This window comes from Solenopsis invicta, chromosome 5 (assembly GCF_016802725.1).
Source record: "Solenopsis invicta isolate M01_SB chromosome 5, UNIL_Sinv_3.0, whole genome shotgun sequence".
In the NCBI taxonomy this organism is placed as follows: domain Eukaryota; kingdom Metazoa; phylum Arthropoda; class Insecta; order Hymenoptera; family Formicidae; genus Solenopsis; species Solenopsis invicta.
Genome location: NC_052668.1, coordinates 17,823,913 through 17,849,589, shown reverse-complemented (window position 1 = coordinate 17,849,589; position 25,677 = coordinate 17,823,913). Strand labels below are relative to the sequence as shown.

Here is a 25,677-nt window from a genome sequence, read left to right as displayed (position 1 = left end):
CATTCCGATCGAGATACTGTAATCTGACTGTACACTAAATGCAAGAAGCACTACATTTATCAATGCGTACCGCGACTGTCACGACGGTGTCCCGACGACACGTCAAATTATACGACTGTCGCAACATTCCGCGATCTCGCTAAGTGCTCAAGCAGGCGTACACACGACTCTCGCGAAAGAAAAATCCGCGTGGTAAGATATGTGCATATACCCGGGACATAAATATTTAGATTTGCGCGCGATTTCCATAGACGGACCACGCCGGCGATATATTCAACTGGCTCGAGCGACGGGGGTAACAGGGGCCGGGTGTAATTTTTCTTCCTTCGCGAAAACGAAACGATCGTTGTTGCGCGACGCGATGAGAGGGAGGAGAACAAGCAAGACGGAGGAGAATCCGATGAAAACACCACTCCGAGATAACGTTCTTTACGGCGCAATCTCGAGGCCGCGGCGGGAAGGAGGAGCGCGCCTTGGTCATTACGGTGGAACAAAGGACCGAAGGAAACTATCGTGAGCGTTAACCGGCGGAAACGTCGTTGTCGTCGTTCTGTGATTCGCGGGGATGTACAAGTGATGTAAAAGCGAGAGAGAGAGAGAGAGAGAGAGAGAGAGAGAGAGAGAGAGAGAGAGCCAGCTGGTAGACGTGCTCGTTGGCAGACAAACGTTCTGTAACGCTCTTTCTTCATAATTGACCTGTTATATGTTACAACGGTCTTACACCCCACCCTCCTCATACCGTTTATTAGTAAAATAGATCCTTTGTATGTGTAACTCTTGAAATAGCAATTTGCCTCAATTTGTCGCGACGCGACGTCTTGAATTCTTGTTTCTTGATAAATTGAAAGATGAATCGTGGCTGAGTTGTTTGCTTTTTTTCGCGTTCGCAAATGATATGAATGCTCGTCTTAATTGTATTTCCGATAAGTCGCTTCGCATTAATCAGAATTCCACGTTTACTTCTAATGACGTGAGAGGAGACTGACACTTCGAAATTACAGCTGTCTCAACTAATGAAAATTGTGATGCTCGCTGTGTAATCTTTGACATTAAATTCTTTTTAATAAAATTATGACGTAGATAAAAATGGCGCGAGATTTTACAGCGTAAAAGAAATGACTTCATAAAGCTCACTTTATACGGTCTATAATTTGCGACGGATTTCAAGACAGAATTCTGTTTGTAGTTCTATATAGAATATTCTGACAGAATTCTATTTATAATTTTATATAAAAACACGAAAACAAACAAGATGCATGAAATATGCGTAATGTATACTCATGAATTGTAAATGAAATAAATTAAACTTAACCTATTATCACATCTGATCATCCACGTGACAATGTCTTGGTCCCGGGACGTTACTTGTTTATTAACTGAACATAAAAAACATTCTTGCCTGTACATATAGTAAAATCTTTTTCAATTAAAAAAATTAATATTGCTTTTTTTCATTTTTTTTATAAATGTCTTTTAGAATATTATTTAGCTTGCTTATATTTGTTCAGAATTAAATATTAAATTGGTGTAAGAAAGCGACATATATGTATACTGGGAAATTTTTTTCAATATTTAATATTTATACGTTTAATATGCAAGCATAAATAAAGGGACAATAGTGAATTTATATACAGACGTAATATATTTCAACCAATTTATTTAATAAAAAACGCAGCAATGATTATTAATTACATTTATTTTTATGACGCGCCAATTTTATTTCAACCTTTCGTAGATTATCCATTCATATTTATATTTATATCGCTTGAAGCACGTGAACCAACGTGAGATCTGATAAATATTTCGTCGCGGAACGAAAGAATTTTTTATATAATTTATTTTAAAGTTAATTAGAGCGCTACATGTTAATTATATTGAAATGTTTCACATATTAAAATGTATACATATATATATTCCTAACGCCGACTGATTTTCATAGCATATTGCAAATATAATAACGAAATATTGGTATAGAAATTCATAAAGGTACAATATCGAGAATGTAAAAAAAATTATACGTTGACTGTATACATTAATGTACTCATTGTGCGAGAGAAAAGCTTGTCATTCATTTTGAATCTCACGTTATCTCTCGTCAAATGTTATCAAGCGTAATAAATTGAACTTTCAACGTTACAACGGCGACGCAAGTAATTAATTAATAAATTATTTATTAGGAATCTGTTGATTTATATTTCGATATTTTTATCACGTTCATTCATTTATTGGCAAACGATCGATGCTCGCGTCAATCAGTTACATTAATATTGGTCATTAATATAATAATATACTTAGTGTCAATTCTATTTTGTAAATAAGAAAAGTTTAGAATTTATTACAAAGAAAATTTAATTTATTTTTATTACAGCATATAAATTTAATGGATTATATTTTATCTGTAAGCATTATTTAATAACGATACCATATAGTGAAAAAAATATCAAAGCATACAGAGATGTATAGAGATATCGCAATATGTCATGTCATCGTTATATCTTTTATGATTTATCTTGCTTTGAATTTCTATTTGTATCATAAGTTGGCGGTCGTTAGCATGCTTTCAAATATTATTCGTCTCGAGAGAAAGTCAGTGGGAGTCAGCGTAATCACAGCCGAGTAAAGATCTCTAAATATGATAAATCATATTCAAGAATATTAAGTCTTTTTCCCTTTGCAACCCATCTACTACCTGAAAATGTAATATGTTATATAATATAAATCTCGCATCGCGAAACAGCGGAATCGTCGCCTCGACGGTTACACGCGGACCCCTTTTCCTCCCTCAGACTTGCTTTGTTGCCTTCGTCTTTAAAGAACTGCTCGTCCGCACAGCTCGAGAACGCGTCATCTTAGACCGCGTTTCACGGGCTGAGAGAGACCCGACGTTGTGCCCGCCTAATTCGAAACTACATATTTAATCCTGAGCAAACTCTTCGAGGGTTGCCCGGGCAACCGGCAAACACAAAGAACCCACTAGCCGCGAGACTCGAGAATTCACGGCGGCGGCTGCTAACAAGCCCGAGGAATCACGTGAAGTGGAGTACGAAAGAGGCCCTCCGGACCGATGTGAATGACTGGTAACGATACTGTGGAATGAAGACCGACAATAGACTAAGACAGAAACTGGTGTGTCTAACTTCTACCTTTACGTGTATAAGTCCAGATTATCAAGTCAAACCTCAAACCGCAAGCATTTCGGCAAGCATTTATGTGTGTGGTTCGGCAAATGCTCGCCAAGATCCTCGCGCGCGACTCAATAATACACACGTCTTGAGATATTGTAGTAATAAAGCTTAGAATCTCTAAGACATCTTGAATCTTGATGCCTGCTTTCAGTTTTAATGATTATAAATGTATGTTACTATTTGTACGTATTCTTGACACTATCACAGCATCTTTAAAGAAATTAATAAACACCAAAGTCGCGTGTTTTGGGATCTGCGCGTATCTCTCGAGGCACGAAGCACCTGTACGATAATGCACCCACTGGCGAGCATGACACACGGCTCTGCGACTACGTCTCGAAAGTGCGAGAGAGGAAACGCTGATGGCGAGGGGTAAGGAGCTAAAAGGGTTGCGCGAGCTATGCTCCTCCGGCGTAACCCTTTTCCAACATTACCCCTCTGTGTTCTTAGATGCGCGAACCAGATGTCTGCTCGCTCCTTCGTACGTGAGCATGATACGGCCACCCACTTACACACCAATGCACATATACATGTACATGCACGCGCGCATAACGATAAGACCCTCCATGCATTTGCGCTGGCGGAGACTGCGAGGTTTAATCTCGGCTCGATGAGGGCTGCAATTTTGCGGAGATGACCGACGCCGGTGCAACCCCCTTAAGGTAGATTACACCGAGACGGACACCCAGAAGATGCTCCTATAATCTTAGGAGAATGATGTATCTACGTTGCCACATAATCCACGGCTCGTTTATGTTCGTAAAGCATCGATTAACGAGAGTTAATAACGTAAACCGCAGTATACATGCTCGAATTTTCGCCAAAAATTGTCATCGGCGATTATTCGGTATTATTCGCGAGAAATTCTTTTAATCGACGAATAGTTATAAGATCCTTATGCCGTAGTAAAGTAGCGCGTCATAAAATTATGTTTCGATCCGTATAAAAATTTTGACGTTCCTGACTACATTAATTATTTGATTTCCTCAGATTTACTGCTTAGACATCAATTAGCAAAATCTTATAATGATTAACATTAAAGTATAACTTTAATTAATTAAATTAATTGATTTAATTTCTTTCCCGAAAAGCAAATATAAAGTTATTATCTCGAGATAGACGCGAAATAGTAAAATTTAACCCGCCACATGCTAAAAAATTCTTAACTTCAACGCGATTAACTATTTATCTTTAATTGCCATTCCAAACACAATGGAGGATTTGTTCAGGTGAAGCAAAATATGAGGCGAGTATACGGAATTAACATCAGCAAATAGGACATTCCGTAGAATTGCCGATTCTACGGTATTCCGGGAGAAACCACTAGAGAGCAAAGTCTCTCATTCTTCATTTAATCTTAAATAAATTATACTTCAACAGAATTTTAACTTAAGAAGGTTTTTCATCTAGGATTTACATTTTCTATTCTATACTTGCCATATTCCGTTACGCGAGCAATGTAAATATTTTGTTATCGTGATAAATTTTATATAACTTTTAAGTAGATGGAAAATTAAAATGTGAATCGGAGAGTTAAAGGCCGAAGCAACCATGGTTTTACGAAAGACGTCGTCCGCACGCAACGGTAATTCCTTCCCAACAGAAATTCGTTGTCGCGATGCAAACAGCAGACGCCACCGCCGCCACTACGAAGTCCGATAATTGTTTCTACGGTATGGTATTGTCCCGAGTCCACCATATTTTCATAAAACCGCCGCGCCCTCCGTGAACTGCCATATATTTATTACTATTATTAGAGTACCTTACAATTAGCAGAGATGGCGGCAACTTTCCTGAGCCCGGCTCGGAATGCTCCCGGTGCAACGATCATAGATATAACACCGCAATATAATGTAACAAAGATCAGATTCAGTGCAAAAGCAACACACAAATATTCTCTCTCTCTCTTACCTCTCTTTCAATAACTTTAATGTATTAACTATTACTTGCGCATTACAGTTTTACTGTATAATTTGCAAATTAACAGACCATTTAAAACGCGAAATTGATTTTAATAAAACTGCGAGTAAATACCAGATATTTCACATCCTTTTAATTTCTTAAATGTATTTTAAGATTTTTTTTTAATATCTGGGCAAATTTCTTTCGGGCATATATAAATGGATGCAGAAAACCATTTTATTATTTAATCTCGGAGAAAAATTATTTCTTACATTTCTGTTAGTATTTTCTTTGAATTAAAAAATTGTTTAAATTAAACAAATAATTTGAAAAATAATTTATTTACTTCAAAAAAGACTAGTAATATGATTCCTTGAAATTAAATTTGTATTTTCACTTCAACTTAAAAAAATCAAGTTAAAGAAACGATTTCATTAATTTAAACATAAATTTTCTCTGAGTGTACTTTATCTATCTCTCTTTTTCCCTCTGTATATATCTCTAAAGATTATATTGTTTTAATTTTTAACCATACACATACACGCGCGCGCGCAAGACACACGCGTGCACGCGAGCGCAGAAGCTCTTTGTATGCTTGATATAGAAATAATCACCCTTCTTGTCAGTTTTTGATCTTCGGAATGTATGATAGATAGAGTGGGTGTGAGAAATACGTAATATCTGTATATACATATACATATATATATATAGCCTGGACACGGCTGCGTGATTTTCACGCAACGGCGCGGCATCCTGTGAGTGGAGAATATTCTCATCCATCAGGGCAGGATACTACGTGCACGACATTAGCAGCACTTAACGTACACGGAGCGCTGATTCAGATGACGGAACAGCCCAATAACGAAACCTTCCATCACAGACGACACTAATGCGGCAAGAAATAATTGGATTCACCATAAATCTGTCGCAGATGACCCGAGCGACATCCTAAACGACGCGCTGCGGAAATGACTGCGCCATTCTTGATTGGGAAGGATCGGCGGCGGCTACTGGAATTCCACGATCAATACAACGAAGGGCATGTCTCGACGATAGCGCGCGGACCATTGGAAAAAGATTCACTCGTATCGGACCCGACTGTCCCGCAAAGCTTCTAAGAGGCCCGGTTGGTGAGTAAATACGACCATTAGACGCGGATAGGCTACTCCGTTCACGAAACCAGGGATTAGTGGAGACATTAGGAATAGATTGCCGATTTGCACGGATCCCCACGGTTCTCCCTTAGGATTAGAAAGGATTACGCGCGGGTTAGGCCTACGACCCGATCGGGATTCCGATGTCGAGAGATTGGGAGCGTATCGGGATAATGATCTCGGCGTAAAGCATTCCAACACGGCGCCACGTCTCTCTCTTCTTCCTCCTTCTTTTTCTTTACCCGTTCTTTTTCTTCCTCAGCATCCGTTCGTGCAGATAAAGAAATTATGGGATCGTCCGATTTCTTCTGCGCTATTTGTTTAAACGCACGATTTCCCGATTGCCACGTATGCGCGCATTCCCGTCGAAGAGATTTGTTCATTGCGTTCATTCTTTTATTTTTACATGCTACGCGAGCTTTGTAACGCTGCAAACAGCAAATCAATCAATTGAAATAAAATCCGATACAAATGTTAATTATAAACGTAGGAATGCATTAGGTGTACCATTTCATCGTCTTAATCGAAACAAGATATACCTTCCAGGGTTTCCCGTGTGGTTAAAATTGACGTAGATTGCTACTTACATAGCTTAGTTTAATCGTCACAATGGACGCGAGAATCGAGGGTACAGGTCTCACATTTATTTCAACCACCGCCTGTCCGTGAATAACAGTAATCATCGACGGAATCTGCAAGGGGGATAACACCGCCGCCCCACAGTTTCGTGTGTCGCTAATCCGAAACGCATACAGACGAACGCAGATAAAATGTAAGAAGGGCCGAGGGTGATGAACTTAGTACGAGATCGGATGAATAGCCCTTCTCATGATACCAACGAATCTTTATTCCCGTTTCCCTTGTAATGCAAAGAGCCTTTAGGCGATGCGAATCGATTTGAATATCATGAAAGGGTCCTCTGTCATTATTTAATTAAATCACCCTAAAGTTTTTATTAAAACCTATTACGAAAATAATCTATTTTAAAAATATAATTTATATGGAATTTGGAAAATCTCATTAGAACATATTATAATTTTGAAAATTTCATTAAAATATCCTCGACATAGAATTATTCTCGAATACGATTTTAATTTTATCTTAATTTTATCCCGCAATTATATTTAAACACGAAATTCCATGCTTTAGAAATTAGATTACACGATTTTAAAATAAGAGGTTCGAATTTACGTAACTCCGAACCAATTGTTAAAAGTTATCCTTTTACCTCGGATGCGCACGCGAATAAAATGCGGGAGCGTTTTCCTATCCGTTCCACCACATATATCGAGATTTTGTTCGATTCAACTTCTTTCTTTTAATATCCCACGCCATACTTTAGTTCGCAAACGGCTGCGTTTTTCGCTACCCCTTTCTCACTTATTACGATTACTAACCCGACTATGTATAACGCTGTGCATTACGGTTAACACCGGTCTGTGCGGCACTTTGCGAACAAATTACGACCACCCGGTAGTTTCTACTTTGCTCTAATCCTCTCCAACTTCCAATGCAGATTTTCCAGCAATGTCTCTCAGAAGGCAGAAAGATTCTCTTAATCCTTGCTAACGGGAAATTTGTCGCGCCGGCTCGATCCTCTCGTTATGTAAAAATAATCGAAACACAAATAATCATATGTTGAATATATTATACTCTCAAAATAACGAAATTTCAGCATCGTTCGAATCAAAATCATCATCGATCAGTATTTAAAACAACCAATTTTTTTTCCTTTCCATCAAAATAGATAAAATGTAATATAATCGAAAGAAAAATAACCATATGTCGATTATATTATATTTGATCTATTTTGGGAAAAAAAATGGTTGTTTTAAACACTGATCGATAATTTTGATCGTATTTCGAGCGACGCTGAAATTTCGTTATTCTGAGAGCGCTTTAACTTGAGAGTCAAGTTTCCCTCTACGTTCGAAGTCAGGAGTGCGATCTATTTTAGCATTATGCAATTGTATAACGCGTACAATAAATGTGTTATGGACGCTACTTCGTTACGACGAGAGAATACAGCTCGACGCAATCGCAATGGGGTGCAATACGGCATCTCGCGACGCGGTAAGTGCGCAAACTCGAGGGTTGCGATCCCAGCATGATGCTCGATGATAGATAGAAGAGCCTGAGGCAACGGCACCCTAATACAATGGCAGCCCGTATAAGCGTTTCGCTTGGTACCCTATGGGAATAGTAAATGGAGCGCCGTGGGCAACGAAACGGCCCCGGCCATCCAGTCTTCGATCTTTGCGCGTCGGGCAGCGTTTTTTATTCTCGACCAACAAGATCATCGTAATATTAAACTCCATTCCGCGTCCCCGCGCGTCTCTCCGGTATACAAATGCCCGATACTTTGTCAGCATCTTACGCGCAACTCGCCAGTTTATATCCAATAATCGTTCACTCATGTAATCACGATCCATTTTGCATGTCGATAGTCGCTATCAACAATTTAAATTCGACGCGCTTACCTTGCGAATACGAGAATAAATTCATTCAATTTTAACTCATCTCCTAAAATTAAATTTAACTTCCGTAAGCTTCATCATCGCAAAATCGAACCACGATAAATATATAGCTTTGTAGTTCGCATATAACACACGTTATATTTTTATAAAATATTTCAAAAAATAGTGCTCTTCCTTAATCGTCGAGAATATTTTTATCGCACGAAAGAAGACAGAAAACGTGAACATAATTGTTAGCGTATCAAAAAAGTTTTATATTACGATAGTTTGCCTTGACAGTTCGCCAAGTTCTAACAGCACATAATATCGAACGAATATCACGTTATCGTACAAATATACGTACGATATCATGGTACCGTACGAATATTTATACGATATCTAAAATATTCTAGAATATTCGTGCGATATCTCGTGCTATTAGGGAAGGCTATAAGATCTAACTTCTGACGAAAGCATTTCCATGTAAAAATATTATTTGTATGCGCGACGTATTAGAGGCACTCCCATACTTTTTAAAATCATCTTATTTTGCGGGAATTTGTGTAACTAACACGCAACGTACTTTCAATTAAAGCGGAAACTCCGCTTTCGCAAAAACAGGCAAGTGCAGTGGGAAAGAATATCCATTTCACAATCTCGACTAATTTCTCAACGAGAAGTAAACCCCATCTCGGGTTAAGGTACGGTTTCCGCGGTATTTTATATGATACGCTCGTGCGGGTCCTTCTGAGTGTCAAGCTGCGGCCGCGCGGTTATGTCGAGCGCGTTAAAACGTAACGGAGAACGGTATCAAACGTTAAAATGTCTCGGACAGACGGTAATAACGTGCGCCTCGACGCCGCCACGAACTGGCATACCGCCGCCGCCACCGACGCCGACACGCGGACCCGCGCGACGTAAACGAACGGCATGGCACAGCGGCAGTGGGACAAAGAGGGACAGTGGTGCAGTATGTGCGCTTAATGAAAGCCTGCCGTTATAGCCGGAAACTATACGCGGGATTACCGCGAGCCGCGTATTTGCACGGAAAACAGTGCCTTGCGAGATTATCGGACGTATTAATATTGTGGAAGCAATTTCTACGTCGCTGCGCCTCGGACAAAGACGCCGCCCGTTAGTGGCGTTGTCGTTTGCACAGAGGGTAAGGGGATCAACCAACACGACCGGAAGACGGGGATGCTGTCGCCGCGTTGATGGATAAATGGACGTAATGTGGCGCGTAACGCCGCGCCGTGCGCGCGCTTCGCTATGCGTCACTATCTTTGGAAGAGAGTACTATTAAAAATCATTGAGATTGAAACTTGTATCTTTTATCGTCGTTTGCGTCGTCACTTTACACCTGAAATTTTGCCTATAACTATTTACGCTGATGTTTCTGATTTCTTGTAATTTTAATAACAAATTTAATGAAATACTCTCATCAAAGACTGCATCGGCTCACGCTTGACTGGTGATTACTAAAGCGCGGCGGAGCTCGGTGAGGTTTCGCCGTGAGCCTTTCTACTCGGATAGCCCAAAATGCATTTAGCCGGGTCACTTCTCCTGACAACGTGAATCGCAAAGTGTGGGCGGGAGATTTTGTTTAAATTAACCTACGAGGCACGCGTAAACAATTCCAACTGGCTCGATATCGCTTAGAGCCACTCGCCTGGAAAAGCTCGCTTCAATCCTCGCGAAATCTCACGCCTTGGTGATTATTGACCCGGCTAATCCAACTGCCTGCGAACTTCCACGGCATGCTTTTAGTGTACGGGATTCGTAATTCCCAATCGTAGGAAAAATCGCGTCGACGTTATCCCGAATGCAATTCGTTATTCGACGGCAGCAAGGGAATTTCGTAAAAATTCCGTAGTCACTTCGCTCTACTTCCCGGTAGAAATCGGTGTCCCCGTATATATCCGCGTTGTTCTTCGAGGGATTTTTCCTTTTCTTTCCCCGGCACGAAACGAATCACCCCGAAGCACACCGCGACGCGGCGCATCGTGACGCTTACGGAAGTCGTGGTGCACTCGGATCCACCCTTTGTACGCATCGGGATATCTCGCCAGCGCTTCGCAGTAGGTAAAAATATTCCGCATAAATCCCGCGGCAACATTGTGCGCCGTGTGTACGCGAACCGACCTGCATAAATGTGACTTTTGATACTAGCCTCGTTTACATTGGCCGTCGCCATATTCGCGATATTATCGATATTCTATTCGTATTTACCCTACATGTATCCAACATCGATCTGACTAGGTCGGCCGGGGCTAGCTCCACGATTCGCATTAGAGTTCATAAGTTTTCGTGTGTATTTCATAAACAGCACGAACAAAAAATAAAAAAAAATACACTTTTGAAAAGCACCGTTTTATCTTCTTCCACAGTAAAAACGCTCGCGAGAATCTCTTCGGGGGTTGTACCCGAATACAATATCCATAAAATGATGTACGATTTAATTTCATTGCTCGCTCGCAGCCCATTTTACGCGAGGTTCTTTCTGTTTCAACCAAATTCAACAAAGTAACAAGTGCCATGGAATTGTATAATACATTTTCAAGCGCAACATCTGTCCTTTTCATAAAAAACATGTCAACGGAATAAAAAAGCGAATGAAGCTATGAAACATTAAACGAAAAAATATCAGCAAGTCTATAAATGCATTACTTTGTATGAAGTAAACTTAAAAAAAAAAAAAAAAATTTGATATATCCTAAATAAGTATTCTTTTTTATTTGTACCGTCAAGCTCAAATTCATTATGATAAGACAGTTGGCAATCCATATAAACAAAATAGATATAGTAATTTAAACGATAAAAATATTTTGCATTTTACTTTTGCGTATTAAAATATAAAAAAAAGCGACGACCTTTCCGTTTGTGATCTAACTCGCTGTCAGACATGAATCTATATAATAAAAACATCTTTTCACGCTTACTTTAAGCTTTCGATCTCTCTGTTGTTGGATATGATGGAAGATAAAATGGATAGCATCAATATGAGAAAGAGCTTTTGTGTTTTTTATTTAACTGCTTTTTATACGGCGCATCGAGTTCAAAATAAAGCGACTACTCGCCGCTGGTTTTCGCATAAATTATCGACCTCCGGTCGATATATTCGACAAGCGATGCCAAAACGAATGTGAAAATCGAGAAAAGGTGCGAGAGAAATTCTAACATGTCATCCGAAAATTTACGCGGCTGTTGTCCTTGAATAACCACTTCAAGGATTTTAAAAATTGATAAATAAAAAACGGAATAAGAACAAAAATGCAAAATGACTCGTTTAACTAACAAGAGTGCGTTAAACATTTTTTAAAGCATTAATTTTTTTCAAGGAATGTATGCTGTACATATACGAGAATATATTCGTAACGACAATAAAATGGATTTTTTAAATATAAAGTTCAAGATTTTTATTAAGTATTCTAATATTTATTTTGAATAGATGATACTTTTCAATTAAAATTTTGATAATAAAACTCCAAGACAACGTGTTATTAAAAATTTTAGATGAGAATGCCTTTGAAAATTCTGATAACTTTAAATGAAATAATTAATTAATTAAATCACATTGTAACAAATCTATCAAATTCTGATGAAGAACATGAATAATATATGAAATTTTATATTTCATTAGCCTGCTAAAAGCTTGAACATTAATCAGTTATTAACAGTTACCTGGCACATTCGAAGACTTATAATAATTTCAAAATTTGATTATTATGAACAAATCTCGTTATTTATACAACAGCTATATATATTCCGCACCCGATAAAGTATGAAAGTTACAACGAGAGATTTATTTTTTTCATCATCCTTATTAAGGACGTCAAGCTTATCAAAGTCGTCATATTCGAAAGTGCTCGCTTATTAAAACTTTTCTCCAATCGGTACTGTAGCAAAGATATCGTCGTATGAACGAATACTACTCTTCTTGTCACGGTTATCTTTTACGGATCATAAGCTAGCTTTCATCAAAGTTCGCGCGCATAGACAGATGCACACTTAAGAACAACCAAAAGAAAAAAAAGCAAGAATGCATTTGTGCATCTCTTAAATATAATATTACAGTTGTACGTCCTTATATATCAATGTACATATACCTATATCAATAATATTAGTACAAAACCAAATATTATATATATTAAAATATTATATATAATAATAATATTAATGAAAAAACCATCTTTTGTTGCGATGAGGAAAAAAATGGGTCTCTTTGCATCCTTCAAGATAATTTTTTTGACTCGACGCCACTGAGACGCGCGCATGCACGTACGCAGTACCCTTTGTTTTGCCAGTAGGTTTATTTCATTTCAGCTCGACCCTCGACGCTCCCTGTGGATAGAAGGTCGATTTCGCGGTATAACAATGAACACGCTACCAAATCACGGCGCTTACGTATGCACCGGACGACGATTCCTCGATAATCCACCGACGCGCGATCGTATACGTACATGTATATATATATGTATATAGATATATTCAGTTTGCGGAGTTTGCTCAACCTACAGCCATCGGCACCGGCTTTGCGTACAATCGGCAAATGTTTACACCGACCGGCAGTGGGGTAACGCCGAAAGCTCGAAGCTCCCTCACCGAGTCTCGCTTACCCTTTGTTCCACCCTCGATTGCCGCGTGAGTTCGATATTTCGCCTCGACACGCGTAAAACTCACTCTAAGTGCCGTGAAAAGATAAATATGATTTAAAACAAAAAAAGTGCGCGCTCGCGAGTCTCTTTCTCACGCGTTTTTAATAACATGGCATCGCCTAAGAGATTTTGCCAAGTTCAGGCAGACATTTTTGACGCGCAATAAATGTCTCCATGCAATGAAATCGCAAGAGAAACCTCCCCCATTGCAATATCTCGGAAAAGCGCTGGATATATCTTGATCGGGACCAGTCGGCAAACATCTCTCGTGCATAATAAATGTAGCGACAAGAAATCTGTTTACGATTGCTGCAGACGTTTCAGCTCTGCAAAAGGTCTGGACGAGTCCGCTTCGAAAGTGACTCTCGAAAGTTACCATGAATAGAAGACTTTATGACAAACGCGCTCGTACAAGGAACTTCTCGCATACGGACGCTTTACTCGCAAGTTTCACGATACATACTTTCACCGTATTTTGTTAAGAATAACAGGAGTACATTGAATATTTTAATAAAAAATCATGCGTTTCAAAGAGAATCAAGAGTTTTAGAAAACTTGTATAATCGATGAATCACAGAAATGAGGTAAAACTAGAAAATTAATTAAAAAAATAAGTATACACATTGCTGAACGGTTGATTGATATTTTATTATTCATGCAATTCATAAATGACAAAAAAAGTCATAAATTATTCAATTATTTCATTTCGAAGGCAGAATGAATTAAGATAAGATGAACTGTTTGAATTTACTTAACGAAAATTCAATCTACAGAATATTACGATTGCGATTCAAGAAACCTGTACGCTAGTGATTTCGAATTAACTACTTTTCTAAAATGCGAAAGGAAAACGGTATGCTGTTGACGAAGACAGGGCCATTTTCCATATGCAAATAGGAAAGTACTCTAATATCTATACTTTCATTACGGCGCATAACAGCGACTTCAAAAAGCAGATCAAAAGTACTTGACAATTCGAAAATTATTAACTTGATAGAAATTTAAATTTAAGAAATACAAGTTGACTAAATGATCTTTCAATGAAATTAAGTTTAAATTAGTCGGTAATTTTATAATTGTTTCGTATCTTTTTTGACGAGTCACAAAATCTAAAGCACTTGGCTTGTAACATAAATTATCCTCATTTGGCTCGTCGTAAACTTCGTACAGGTTTGACAGCTCTTTCTTTTTAAAAATTCTATCGTCCTATTTTCCAGTTAAATTTAGTTAGATATTTTGAGTAGACGAAATGGTGACTTATTGGAATGATTAAGAAATAAAAATAACCCAAATCGGGTAAAATTCGACTTACGAATTTAACAGTATACTTTTGTCAACCACGCAAATTTCGCGTCTCGTCCCCGTCGGTTTCTCACTGTTTTCCTAATCCTCCCCGCCACCCTCTTGACATCTCCTTCGCTGTCTACATCCGTTCTTCTGCTTCGACCCCTGGCAGTGCGCCGCGCCATCGTATCCGGTTTTCGAGTTCGACCTCACCACGCTGCAGTCACGGTACGTCATGATAACAGCACTCTATACTCATGAGCTACCTTACCGCGTGAATCGTGATCATTTACGAGCGAGCACTCCCGCACGCTACGTCCGGGACGATATGTTCACTACCGGTATCCAGTATACAGAATCCAGAAACGAAGGAGGACGTTCACGCCGTCCGCGACCGAATTTATGACACTCGCCTGTTCCCGGTCGCTCCGCTGCTCCTCGACGAAACATACTCGCAAATCTAGAAGTGTACGCCCAAGCTTGGAGTTTATATCTCCACTTCTTCATTTATGATCGCTCGGCAGCGAGCTCTTAGTCAAGATTGTATTTAAATGTTTGATCTCGATGCGCGCTTGTAAAACTTTTAAGATATTTAAACGCTCGCCGTTTTGTCTTTCAAAGTAATAATGCTTTGAAATCGTAATGCAAGTCAGATATACATGACATTTTGACACGATATCGTCTAGACAGCGTGATAATTCGTTCGATCATTCAACAGACAAATAATAATACATACGCATTTATATAATGTTGTCTCTATTTATATTATAAAGCATAAGCATGAAACTAAAAAAAAAAACCACTAAGTCTGTCAGCAAAATCAAAAAATAAATTAAAATTGTGTATCCGTTTAAGTCACGTTTTTTTCAACTCTCCACTTTATTTGTCACATCTAATATCGCGTGCGAAACAACGATCTCAAGCGATCTCGTAACAGAAAAGTGCGACGAAGTTGTAGTTTAACCACGAGTGTACGTATCGCTGGAGACACGATTGAATTGCTTCGGGGAAGCTCGCTCGTGGAAACTCGTACGTGGAAGCGTGGACAAAATTGGTCGCATAAGTGGCCACTAAGAAGGAAGGAAAGAGAGAGAGAGAGAAAAAAAAGAGAAAAGGAGGAAGAGAAAAGGTCCGTGCTTTTCACTTCCTGGCGGCCGAGGTTCACGGCGGAGTACGTTTCTCTTCGTCGAAGGCGAATGACAGAGGGGGCACGAAAGACAGCCTCAAATTGCTCTTATCCACCTGCCGACGTTCAGCTCGGCCTTTACAAATGGACTGCTCTTATCCCATTTTGTCGAGTGCAACGCGCAACGGCCGAAGTATATCCGGAGATCGTGGCCGATGATCTATAGTATATTGCGCGGATCCTATATCGCGGGATAATACAAATAGCCGCCGTCTTGCCTGTAAATCGTACGCATCTACTTCGTCCCGCCACAGGACAACACATTCGAGACCCACAGCGAAAGGTGTAAACACCGCGTTCGAAGACCGATAACAGATTTAAAGGCTCTTGAGAGGCCGCGAGCTATTACTCCCTTGAAAAAAAAAAAACCTACCAATCTAAGTATTGTTAGGAAATTATTAGCTGTTAGCTACAATAATTAATGTGATTACATATATATGTGATCAATACTGTTAAATTCGTAGTGTCAAATTCTACCCAATTTGAGTAATTCTATTAAAGAAACAATCGAATATTTTATATATAATTTGATATAAAATTATAAATAAAATTCCGCCTAGAATTCTATCGCAAATTATAGGTCGTGTGAATGAGTGGACTTTACACGCAGTTTCAATAAATCGACGGACACGATAATTGATAATTCTCGCGCTACGAGTTTTTGTTTCTCTCGAGAGCGACAAATCCGCGCACAATTGAGTTATTTTTATGGATTGTCGGACGGTAACGCGGTGACGAGACTTCGACAGGATATTATGTGCGGGAGGGAGAATCGCTTGATAAAACACAGTTTCCCTGCCAGCTTCTCTCGCATTCACCCCCGCGTTCACCGACTAGGAAAGGACCGACTCGGCCAAACTTTCGTGGCACCGCGATAATGACTGTAATATTTCTCCATCTGTAGGAAAGGGCGCACTTCCTGCCGGCGCACCCCTTCTCGCCACCGTGCCTTCCTTACCACTATTCTCGCTTCGACGTCGTCGGGAATACCCGGCGCCAGCGATTCTTCTTAAACCGACCGCGACGATTGCACCTCACCCCTTTTTTCCCATCTTTTTCCTCTTCCGCACCTCGTTCGTTCTATAGCGACACCGCGAAGTTGGGGCAAACTATTCAACGAGCACTAACAGTAAAATGGGATTATCCTCACGTTACACGGATACACTTGCGTCACGCTAAAGTGAAACTCAATTAAAGAATTTAACCCCCTTACTGCTCACGAGATACATACGAGGCGTAATGAAGCGAAGGGACAGCTTGAGACGAGATTTATTAAGATTTGGATGAATTTAAAATTGCAAGGAAATACGAGCTTCCCTTATCGTGAGAAATCCAGGGGATGTTTTAATTAAGGTCATTTAAAGCTAGAGAACTAAATGAGTGTAGGAATCCTCTGGAGGAAGTATGTCAGTGTTGTGTTCGAGCGAGGTTATTAAGCGGCAATTTTTCATGTCGCATGAATAAGAAATTTATTCAATGCGTGCATTTCAAAGGGGCGATAAATAACACAGGAACGTATCCGCGATATTCGATGATTAATTGCGTCTAGGGACCGGTGAGAACAGCGCACCACGTTCAATTACTTTTTTGCGCTGCATTTAGCCTCTATCCGTATCTATGCAAGCTCAACATTTTAAACAAAGCCCGATAAGCACAAATCGATATGTCAAACACATTACCGTGGGGTGTATTAGATATCCGTGCGTCTAAGGCAATAGAGAGAAAAAGATTCAGAGACTTAATTAATAGAAAATTCGCGTGCGTGTTTAAATATCAAATTTTTTCCTACAAATGTGAAACATCCTTTTCTAAATGTCATTTGGAAATTACACAGGTCACATAACTGTTACAGAGATTTCTGCTTTGTTCACATAAAAGATACTTTTGTAACTCATACCTGTATATTATATTATTTTTTAAATGTTTTTATATTATGTTGATAAAATACATGGCGGCTACATAGAAGTTTTAAATAAATTATTATTATTTTACTTAAAATTACAAATGTGAATTCACTTATAATTGATTAACGCGTCGCGTATGAAAAATAGGTTTTTATTCGAGAAGACATCGAGTATTTTTTTAAAATAAATATAGAAATTTATTACTTTTACGTAAACCTTACTTCATCATCCAATTATTTTTGTCACTTTTTATACATTGAATTTGTATTATGTAACACATTGCGTTAGATTTTCGCGCAGTAGATATGGGTTGCAAAGGGAAAAAGACGTAATATTTATGTTTTACCAATTTTACCTCGCAATTTTACATTTATACTCATATAACAAACGTGACGTTCGCGCACCTCGATGAAATAAGAGGATATTTCACCGCGCAAAATTTCCCGGGGCTTTCCTTCGGAGATGGGCACGCACGCGCGTCCATGAGCGCACCTACGCTCACGCTTTAGCGAATACGAATAAACTTCAAAGAGTGGCGGGACCGCGACGGCGGAGAAATGTCGTTACAAGCGACGGCCGTTTCAACGACGCCGCTTAATTGAATTTCTCTCGGTCGCGTGATCGCCGCCATCCCTGTAAAAATGCAACTACCCTCGCCAACGAGCCACCCACTTGTTTCTCTCCCTGGAACTTCTTTTTCCATCTCTCTCTCTCTCTTTTTTTTGTCAGAAGAAAAGTGTAACGTCATAGAATATCTAGCCAATTTTTTCGAATTTTATTGGATCTCTTTAACCTTTATCCCAAAGTAACTACCAAAGAGAAAGAAAGAGATGCTTATATACATGGCCGTGTATATTACACAAGCGGCATCCATTAAACTCGAGTGCATCAATGGCGATGACAGAGCGAACAAGATAATGAGAAAAACAAGTCGGGTCGTGAAAAAAGAACGAGAAAGGTGAATTTACATGGTTCAATCTTCATAATCATTCTGTATCGATAAACTAAAATAACCGGGTTGAATAAAATGACTTTTATGTAAAAGCCAAGACAAACTTTGAATATTCTGAGCAGGAAGAAATAATTAATCCATTGTCATTTGAATAGTTGAAAAAAGCTAATAATAAAACATATTTTCATATAATATTGGATGATAAATAGGTAAAGCATAATATAAATATTATTTAAATAATATTAAAATATTCATTAAAAAAAAAAAACAGAGGAGAAAAAACGAATGAGAAGGAAGAGGAGAAAAGAGAAAAATGGAATATGATTCTTCAGCGAAAGTAATTATCTTTGCAAAAATATTATCCCTTTTCTCCTTTCTTCGTTTTTTTCTTTTCCTGCCAGTGAGTTCATCCGGAATGTTCATCAAAATGGAGTCGCACAAATTTCATCTTATACACCGAAAGGGAAAGAGACTGAGAGAAACGCAGTCGCGGCGCCCGCAATGACTGGCGGTGGAAGAAAATCAGACTAATTACTTTGAACGTGCGGCTTTCAGCAAAATGGGCTTGCGATTATTTTCACGACTGGTTATAATCACGGGGACGTCTCTCTTGTTCCACTCGCGAAGGATTTATCAACCAACTACTCGTGCTGACGCGCAAGAAGCGGGACAAGATTTTGCTTGCGCGCTATCTCTCCGTCGCGGCAGCTCACACGCGGCATTACGGAAACTCGTGTTCCGGGCAAACCGCGGAAACCGCCGCCGAATAATGAATTGTCTTGATACACGCGATTAATTATCTCTCCCGCGTGTACAACACAGTTGGCCAACGCGGGTGTGCTTCGCGCCCCTGTGTGTATGCAGATATTCTTTATTCCCTCTACGGCCGAGCGCGAGAGACTCCAAGCGTAATACTCTGGGAGCGATTATGTTGTTCTTTCTATCGTGATACCGCAAGTTCCGCTGAAAAAGATATATTAGACGCCACGCTATTTTCGAGCGTACACGCCGCGCGCGCCGATGAGAAACAGGTGCATTTTACAACGAAAAGGCCAAAAAAAGATAGGAGAATTCGCGATAGATTGTTCCGAGCCGCGGCGCGGCGACTCGGGCTCCGAACCCTCATACGAGCTAGGGATGAAAACGTCGTGCCACTTTTTATTTTTATACCCATCGCGTACGTGCTTGGCCGTCTCCCGCGACCACTTTCATAAATTTCAATTAACGCTATTTGGTCGCCCAACACGGGGAGCACCTTGTTACCCGGTCTCGCCGGCTGCATTTTAGCACCAATTTACAGTTTATACAGCTTACGGACGAAAGCTGTAGTACATCCAACGTTATCTTCATAACTTAGCATACCCGATGTTTTCAAATTATTTCAGCGGCTTCCCTCTACAATGTTGCTGCGAGAGATTTAATATAATTGAAGAGCATCAAGTGTAATCAGTGCTTCAGCTGCATTTTCTTTTATCAAAAATTATTTGATGATTATTACGAGTTCTTGAAACGAGTAAACATGGGATAACAAACAGTCGTAAGTTTCCGAAATTATGATTACTTGTCAAATAACCGGAGAGTAGCTTTCGCAGAGAAGTCTCTTGCCGAGACGACGCGCGATTTGAAATTAGGGCGTATGCATAGGACGTCGCTTTATCTTAGGCGGTCTCGTTACGACGGATATACCTTGGATAAAGGAATTTCTATACGAGCGTACTCCACGCGCGGACGAATTTTCAAAACGAAAGAGCGAAGCGATTCAACAAGTGGAGCCCGTCGCAATCCTTTACAATCCGCGACATCTTCCTCGTCGCTAAGCAATATCTCGACCGAGCAGCTGGAGACTATTCTTCTCCCGAAAAGCGGATTGGCGAAGTCTCTTATCATGCGACTCGGCGCGTGCACGTATTTCATACCAACATCTATTTCAACTCAGTCAGTTATAGTCAGTTATATATCTTACTTCTAAATGCGGACTGTATGCCTCTACCTGCCATTTATATTGCGGCTGCACTTTGTTACACGTTATACTCGTGTAATGTATTAACGTATACTCTCGTTAATAGCAGTTCGGATTTTTAAAAATGGCGATCTGACTGAAAAATGATGGGACTTTTTATCGAGATTTTTGCTTTGACAACTTGTCAGACAAATTGCCCAGCTGGAAAGATTAATGATGCAGTCACAGAGGCATCACGAAACGATAAAGCGATGCGAAACTTTTCTAATTGTGTTCAAGCGTACATCTTCTATTTTTTAATATTTTATGTGCATAATTCGTTATTTTGATAACAAAGATGTAAGATTAATTGTATTATAGATAAAGAAGGTGAAAATATCTTTTTCCACTGACTGCTGAAGACATGAAAATAAAATAAAACGTAACTCACAAATATTATTGTGAAAACTAGCGTATAAAATTGGTATAAAACTCATATACATAATTTTCAGTTGTAATTTTATCAAGTTAAATTATAAGCGAAATTTGCTCAATATTATTTCAGGTACTATTAAAAATTGAAAGACAATTGATAACGGCTGAATCGATATCTTCCATCGAGCGGAAGACGAAAATTAATTATTAATACTCCTACTTCCTGCCGCAGTCATAATGAATTATCAGAAGCGAAAATAAACTTTTTTTCTTGTCATACGTCGAAATAAATTAATTCTTTCGCGTGTTATCACGCAATTTTGATTCGTGAAGTAATAAATAGCTGTAAATCTTGATCAACTGTCATAAAGGCCATTCTTATCATCTCTGAAAATAGGACGCACGCAGAGACTAAATTACACGTTTACCTTTACTAATGCAGGGTAATAAAAAAAGAAAGTATACTTTACCAATTTATATTATCGAAGAGGTAGCTTATACAAAACGAATGACTTTAGTTATTCCACGTATCCAACAGCAACTTTAATTATTGTTAGATAAACAAGAATGTGTGGATACATTTTATTGTAACTATTTTATATTGAAAACGACCCAAAATTGGACCGAATTGATCGAAACGTTTATTATTATGTATTGTTTTGAAAATTAATATTGAATCACGCAAATTATTATAAATTTATATACGAGTTACCATTCGCCAAATTGGCTTTTATTGGCAAAGTTTATTATTTCTAGATTTTCTTTATTCATCGAAACCTAATGAATTTTTATTTTTAATGCTTATAAAAAAAAAGCTGATTTATTTCAACGTGTAATCTAAGAAAAACAATTTATGAATATAAAATGATTTCTCGCATCCAATGTCATAGTTCAATACAATTGCGGCGCGGAAGCGGGAGGCTCAATGCCCGCCAGCAATGCGGTGGAATCCGTTATTGCTGGCGAATGATTCGAGAGAAGCTTGGATCCAGCGCGGACGGAACAGGTTACAGCATTCGCAAGCGCAGTAAAATTGCACCGGAGGGTTTCGGAGAAAACCGGGCGCGCCATCATGATACCTGTTCCCGTTCGTAACACGCGCATATACGCGCCTGCACGGACATCTCCGCACACGTCGATTGGGCTTCGGCAATCCCGCGTTTCGAGAGAACGACGCGACGAAGCGAAAATCGAGGCTCGCCGGAGGTGGAACCTTCCTAGTAAATTGTCCTAGCCTCGGGAAGAAGAGCCGGGCCACTCGAGCCGGTGTTACTGGCAGAGCTAAATCGAGGAACGATCGGTGTCCTTTCGCCGACCTCTTTCAATTACTTTTCCTAATGAATTTAATTTAGGAAGCCGTCATTCTTCCATTTCTTCCTGCGTCCCGTCAGTAATCCCCCCCCCCCCCCGTTTCGTCGACGAAGCGAAAACGGATCGACCGCGTTTGCTCGACGCCTGTCGTAGATAGAATTCGTGCCACGGTGAGTACACTAGTTTAGAACGCCTCCTCCGCCGAGCATCTGATTGTGATCCCCGGCGCTTTCGCGACGGCTGGCTGCTCGAATCGTCTCAACCAACCCAGCTTGAACTTTCGCAGAATCTCGTGCGTGCCGTAACTGCAGGACTTCGAGTATTCTCCGAGAATACTTCTGACTCGACTGACACGAATCGATTGGAGTGGAAACGCTACGAATAGATTTCAATGCTGGCAAATTTTTAAGTATCAATATCTCAAACGTTTATAAAGACATTTAAGGTAGAATTTCTGTTCCACTTCGCTGACTAACTAAAGATTAATTGGTACTTCCTTCTCTAGTGTGTCGCAGGGACAATATGATATTCCGAAATTTATAAAGAATAGGAACCAAGATCTGAGTGCAAAAGATGTGTACAGTATTTTAAAAGATCCAAATAGAAAAAAGAAGGATGCAGCAAGATCTACGCTTTGTATAGCTATTATAAAACATGAATTGACCAGCAATTCTGTAACGAAGGCAAGCTCATGAAATGTAATGTGTATATCAATTTCTTATCTGTAACCGGTTGTTATGTTTGTTAATATTTTTTATTTGCAAGATACGATAGCGTTTAAAATTAGCTGTAGAAATACAATAATGTATTTCAGAAGTTAAAGTTTATTAATAAAATATTTTTTGTCTTTTAATTTCATATTTTTGCACCAAGTTTGTGTTCTTTAAAAGATTTGTAACAAACAAAACATTTTCTAACACTTACTCTTTTCTTATTTTCCTTCCTTCTTTTTATTATTTTTTTTCCTAGTATTTTCTTTTTTATTTTGCTCTTATTTTTATATTTAGATTTTCTTAATATTCTGTGTTTGACTTTTCTTGGACTTCTTTTCTAGGAAACAGATTTGTTCCTTACAAGAGATTATATTAAAAAAAAATTAAATGTTAAAGGTAAACTATGTGACAAGTATATAAATTATTTAAGAACTTGGCGAACGCATGGATTGGCTTTTCTGACAACGAGTCAAACTTCGGAATAGTAATAAAAAAATAATTTATCACTCACCAGTGCGCAGCAGCGGAATCGCATATTTAATCTGTAAAATAAAAACATATTCGAGAATTAGAAAAATAATTAAAATAATTAAAATAATTATTGCGCGCGTTGAAGGCTCCATCTGTTCATAATTGTAGGTAAACACATTGTTTACTAAAATTTTGACTAATTTGGTATGTTTTTTCTCAGTGTACATACAAGACATATTTTTATTGTATAATTTTTAATATAATATGTTCTTAATATAAATCTTGATATAATATGTTCATCTCAATATATAAAATCTTATCATCTCAAAACATATTATTTTTACAAAATAATGAACACAGCTTTGAGTGCATTCGGATTTCATGGCCAAATGCCCCCCAGCTATCACTTTGATTATCATTTATAGCGTAATTGATTTATTACGGTTTCCATGCACTTAAATGCATTTTAGTATGTTGTCAAATGTCGCACTCTTGAAAGTGTAGATTACAGATTTCATGAGTGTTTTTATAATAAAATAATGTACCGTGCAAGGATGTATAAATTAAAAGATGTTTATAAAGCCGAATGCTTGTTAATAAATATGTTTTTATCTTCCTATCCTTTTTAGTTTAATATTTCACTTTTTGGGTGAGAATGCTTTTCGCTTTCTCAAATGTGAGTCTTTACCACTTTTGTCATGGTTATAACTAATTTTCTGATTGTCTGGGTGAAAAATTTTATAGGTAATCAAGTTTATAATCATAAGACGATGAGTCAAGCACCTTTCTTTTGTTGCATATGCTTTTCATTTAAATTTTGACTCACACAGGCTAAAGCGCAAAGCGTTACAAAAATGTGAAATATAAATGAGACTGTTAATGTCATAATTAAGAAAGTTTGGCAAATGTAGGTGTTTTTAATATATATAAAGATTTGTTTAACACTACAGTTACTAAATAAATCAATTATATTTCATATATATTGCTTGAAATGTGTACTTGTCAGAATACTACAATCTTTGTGGTTCGACTTCTTCTCTAGAGATATGAAAACTATTATAAAACAAATCTCCTAATCTTCTAAATTGTGTTCAAAAACACAATTTAATCTTATAGAGTACGGCTTTCTAGTAGCTTTAATCGAACGTTTTCAGTAGGAAACCTAATTTGCTTCTTGCATAAATTCTCTGAGAAAGCAAATAATAGTAAGTATGACTATGAAAGTGAATTTAGTTTCTAGAAGATTATTAGGAGATTTGTTTTATAATAGTTTTCATTTGAAGCATCTCTAGCGAAGAGGTCAAAGAATAAAAATTGTAGTATGGTCACAAATATACATTTTAAGCAATATACACAAAAATAAATAGGTTATTTAGTAACTGCAGTATTAAACAAACCTTTATGTACATTAAAAGTACCTAAGTTCACCCAACTTTCTTAATTATGGCATTAACAGTCTCATTTATATTTCACATGTTTGTTGTAATGCTTTGCGCTTCAGCCTATGTAAGTCAAGATTTAAATGAAAAGCATATGTAACAAAAGAAAGGTGCTCGACTCATCGTCTTATAATTATAAACTTGATTATCTACAAAATTTTCCACACAGACAATCAGAAAACTAGTTATAGCCATGACAAGAGTGGTAAAGATTCAGATTTGAGAAAGCGAAAAGCATTCTGACCTGCATTTCCCAGTAAAATGCAATAACTTTCAAATCAATTGTGTAGTACAATGATTGAACTTTATAGAGTTCACACAACGATGTGAAATGATCATGGAGATAAGCGAGCAATTAATGTGAGAGTGTAGTAAATAATAAATGAAATACAAGTTACAAATTGCTCACCTTACGATTGCACCACTGTTGCCCGTTGCCTCCTAGGCCTCTCCATCGTCAACGCGGGCGACTGTTCCTCCACTGAACACACCACATACCCACAAGGGGACCGGAACCACTAATCACTGAACTAAATTGAATCACACACCCGTTTACTGACTCACTGGCGAACCTACGATTGCGATGCAGCACGATAAACTCGCGTACGCTAATCACTGCGACGTGCGACATTCCCGGCACGGCATTCCCGGCACACTTTCCGGAGAAGCGACGCAATGCATGCTTTGTTAC

General features: G+C 38.5%; 1 long non-coding RNA gene across 1 annotated transcript in view; it reads right to left on the bottom strand.

Annotated features, from left to right (window-relative positions):
* LOC120357812 overlaps positions 1–25,677 on the bottom strand; it is a 64,772-nt gene extending 39,095 nt beyond the window's left edge. The window contains exons 1-2 of the long non-coding RNA XR_005574812.1: positions 25,396–25,677; positions 23,588–23,618 (exon numbers count right to left, since the gene is read on the bottom strand). This is a non-coding gene — a long non-coding RNA (uncharacterized LOC120357812). The remainder of the gene's footprint in view (positions 1–23,587; positions 23,619–25,395) is intronic.